Consider the following 4,579-nt stretch of genomic DNA (forward strand, 5'->3'; position numbering starts at 1 on the left):
ATTGTTGCAGGCAGTTATATTTGCAACAATGCTATCAAACTGTTCAATCATAACATCATATCCACATATGCCACGTCCAACACCCTCTGCAACGCTTCACGGTGTGGCTCTGAATTCATCAACAAAGATAGGACAGATATATTTGGTGGAGTTTAAAGCAACTGCTCCACAATGTTGTACTCGCTCCTCTTGATGAGCCTCAGCATCTCATCACCATCCTCTCTCAATAAGCCAGACTGGCCAACTAGGATAGGAGCTTTATCAGCTTTGACAATAACAGGGTCGACACCCTTCACAGCAGGAATAGAATGATTTGAAGAAGAAGTCCCCACGGGACCGGCAGAACTAACAACATCTCTCTTTGTAGATGTTTATGATTGGCTGCATTTTGTGTTAAAACACTTACTGTACTTAGATGTCTTGACTGATGTCATGACATGCTTAAGTAGTACGCTGCAGGATTAGCTAATACAAGATTTACTGGATGTCAAATTGAATGTTATGACATTCATCCCTGACAGCAGATGCTAAAGTATAGGCTAGTTAGTTTTTCTGTTATGTTTCAGTATTTATCTCAGGTTGATTTTCAGGAAACTAACAACTGTGCTAAAATTAAGAGACCTAGCATATAGCCTATTTTCTGGATGTCAAACTGAATGTTATGACATTCATCCCTGACAACAGATGCTAAAGTATAGGCTAGTTAGTTTTTCTGTTATGTTTCAGTATTTATCTCAGGCTGTTTTTCAGGAAACTAACAGCTGAGCTAAAATTAAGAGACCTAACATATAGCCTATTTGTTAGCACCCTAATATGTGGAAATTAGGTTAACTTGCTTAACCTTAATTTTAGGAAATTCATGTACAAGGCCCAAGTACTGCATTATAAAAGGATGGCAATCCTTCTTTCAGCAAGTCAAGGGTTTTGAAGCGTGAAGAATTAAATATATCATTATATATCCTTGCTGTACTTTTATTGTGTCTTGAATTAGGTTTTACTTGTGAGCCAAGCAATTATCACCTAGATGATTGCATTGGACTAGGGTGTTTATTGAGGTGTAATTGTTGTGTCACTCTAAGCTTTTAAGTGTGAGTGTTGTGTTTCTTGATTAAAGCTTTTAAGCACAATCAAGAGTTGTTTGAAGTATATCTTCACCACTGACTTTAGAATTATTAAAGGTTGTAATCACTGCTGTGATTGAGGGGGAGTGAGTAGGAACTCAGGTCTTAGTTTAGATTGAAATTGCATTGGATAGGTCTTAAGTGATAGGATTAAGCTGGTGGTTTAAGTCCTGAATTAATACCTCTTATAGTGGATTTCCTCTCTGGCTTGGTAACCCCCAGATGTAGGTGTGTTTGTCACCGAACTGGGTAAACAATTCTCTGTGTCATTCACTGCTTTTTACAGTTACTTTCTGCATACATTACCTGTCTGCGCATAATTGGATGTCATAACATCCAGTGTGACATCGATAGTTTGTTACTAGAATTTTAATTGGCATCAGAGCAGGCACCCTGCCTGTTAATTTCTGGGTGAGATCTAGGGACGTTACTTTCTAGTACCATGGACAGGGATGTAGGATTCTCAAATAGACCACCCATGCTGGATGGTTCTAACTATGGTGACTGGAAACCTCATATGATAGCCTTCTTGAGGTCTCTGGATAGCAAGGTCTGGAGAGCTGTCAACAAAGGATGGGAACATCCAACGAAGACAGGTAAAGATGGAATCATTATGCAAACTCCTGAAGAAGAGTGGGACAAAGAGCAAGAGGCATTAGCCCTTGGAAACTCTAAGGCCTTGAATGCACTGTTCAATGGGATAAATAAGAACATTTTCAGACGGATGCATCACTGTGAACTGGCTAAAGATGTTTGAGATACTCTCAAAATAACTCATGAAGGTACCTCCAAGGTAAGGATGTCTAAACTCCAGATGCTGACTACTAAGTTTGAAAATCTGAGGATGAAAGAGGATGAGACTATTCATGACTTCCACATGAATATTCTTGAAATTGCCAACACTTTTGGAGGCTTAGGAGAGAAAATGTCTGAAGAAAAACTTGTAAGAAAGATTCTCAGATCATTGCCCAAGAGATTTGCCATGAAGGTTACTGCTATAGAAGAGGCTCAAGATATCTGCAATATGAAGGTTGATGAGCTTATTGGTTCTCTCCAAACTTTTGAAATGGGCTTGTGTGAGAATGTTGAAAAGAAAAACAAAAGCATAGCTTTTGTATCAAATACTGAAGAGGATTCAGAAGAAGGAAATATTGGAGGTGATGAAAGTATATCAGAAGCTATAGCCATGCTTGGAAGACAGTTCAACAAGTTCATAAAGAAGATTGATCAAAAAGGTAGACCAAATGTCAAGAACACTTCATCTGACATCAATAAAAGATCAAAATCTGAAGAAAAGTCCAACCAAGGCAAGGGAATCCAGTGTCATGGATGTGAAGGTTTTGGACACATTAGAGATGAATGTCCTACCTTCCTCAAGATGCAAAAGAAGGGACTATCTGTCACCTGGTCTGAGGGAGACTCTGAGAGTGAATCAGAAGGAGAATCTGCAAAACATGTCACTGCACTAACTAGTGTCTGTGCCTCTGATGATGACTCAAGTGGAGATGAACTTACATTTGATGAACTTGCTGCTTCATATAAAGAGTTATATGTCAAAAGTGCAGAAGTGTGTCTACAAGGAGAAAAGCAGAAGAAACTTATCAAGGAGCTGGAAGCTGAGAAGAAGAAGCATCTGACAGTCATAGATAATCTAAATGGTGAGATAACCTTGTTGACCTCTGTCGCATCCGCGAAAAACAACCGGCGGGCAAAACAAAACAAACAGAGCCGCCACCGTGCGTTATTTATCCCAAAGAGGGAAAGGAAACGCTCGAAGTAAACCTGGAAAGGAAATGGTCTTACGATCGGAGATTGCAAGGATCGGGAGTCGGTTACGCAAGGGGAAGGTATTATCACCCCTCACGTCCGTCGTACTCGACTAGATCCACGCTCAGAAAGATAGGATAAGGTTGCTGAAACTGCTCAAAAGAAAGCACACCCACACTGGAATAAGATACAGATGGAAGAAGAGGGGAACGGGCTCGCTAGGACATCGCATCCTATGCCTACGTATCTCATCTGGAATGAGAATCAGAGCTACCGTAGTTTGGCTCACGCACGCCGAAACAAAACACACACACAAGAGACCGACTGCCATTCACTGGGCTTACGTCATACTCCACACAAACAGGCAAACATGGAAACCGAATGCCAATCACTGGACTTACATCAGACTCCGAACCAACAAACACACACAGGAAACCAACTGCCAATCGTTGGACTTACGTCAGACTCCACACAAACAAACACCAATAGGATACGGAATGCCAATCACTGGTCTTACATCCATCTCCTAACACACACAAGAGGGTTAACAAACAAACAAGTTAATAGGGAGTCTGGCACTCGAGCCTAATAACTGTCAAGCAAATACAAAAAAAAGAAGGAAAAGGGGTGCCCGGAGAGATCTCGCACGATCTCCTGCCTACGTACCTCATCTGGTATGAGGATCAGGGCGACGTAGTTCCCCTTAACAGGGAAAAAGGGACTAGCCTAACCAGATACAAAGGGAGACACAAACTACTAGGGAGACTACGACTCGAGCCTAGAAGTTATCATGCATATCATCCCTATGTTAAGGTTTCTATCTAACTTGCACAGGGAGCAAGCTATCCTAAACAGCACAAGCAAACACATACAAGCATAAAAAGCAAGCACACACACTATATGCAAACAAATGGGCTCATACAAGGTTAGGTTGTGAAACACAAGCCAACTGGAATCGGGTGTAGTTAGCTCTTAACCCTAACATTGAGAGTTAGGGTGAAGCAGATGAAATGGGAAGTGAGGGTAAGACCTCACAACTCTTATCCCTGGCCTGGGAGAGCTTCAGACAAATGAAAGTGTGGGAGTTCAGAATATAGGAACTCTTCTCCACATATGACTGACACAACATGATCTTGGGTTATTATCCACAATGCATCAACACAAGGTGTGTGAGCAAAGTGAATGACACACTGAGTAGCAGGAGATGGATTACACATCTCTTTTATCTTCCAATTGCCTCATAAGAGGACTTTTCCTGCTTGGCACAAATTTAAACATTCACAAGCATTGCCTCTTAAGGAGGGCTTCAGACAGGTGCCTGCCCACATAACAGGACAGGTCTTCCAGACTACATGAAGTCAAAGGAGTTATACCTCAGTGGTTAAGCAACCAAGCAAAGCAAAGTTCACAATGAACTTAAAGCAACTTAAGTACCTGTGGAAACATCAGACAAATCAGTACAATGTTCAGACAAACAGATAACAGTTAATAAGCAACGGACAATCCCAATGTACAAAAGGTGTAAGCAAAAAGGCAAACTCAAATGAGTTGACATCAACCTATAAAACACACAAAGATTAGTAATCAAAGGCAAATATCAATGCTCAAGTGATGGAGCATCAACAACTATGGAACTTGGATGTTCAACCTGAAATCAAAGCTCAAATGTGAGAGACAAACCACTAGGTCAA

This window comes from Lathyrus oleraceus, chromosome 5 (assembly GCF_024323335.1).
Source record: "Lathyrus oleraceus cultivar Zhongwan6 chromosome 5, CAAS_Psat_ZW6_1.0, whole genome shotgun sequence".
Taxonomy (NCBI): domain Eukaryota; kingdom Viridiplantae; phylum Streptophyta; class Magnoliopsida; order Fabales; family Fabaceae; genus Lathyrus; species Lathyrus oleraceus.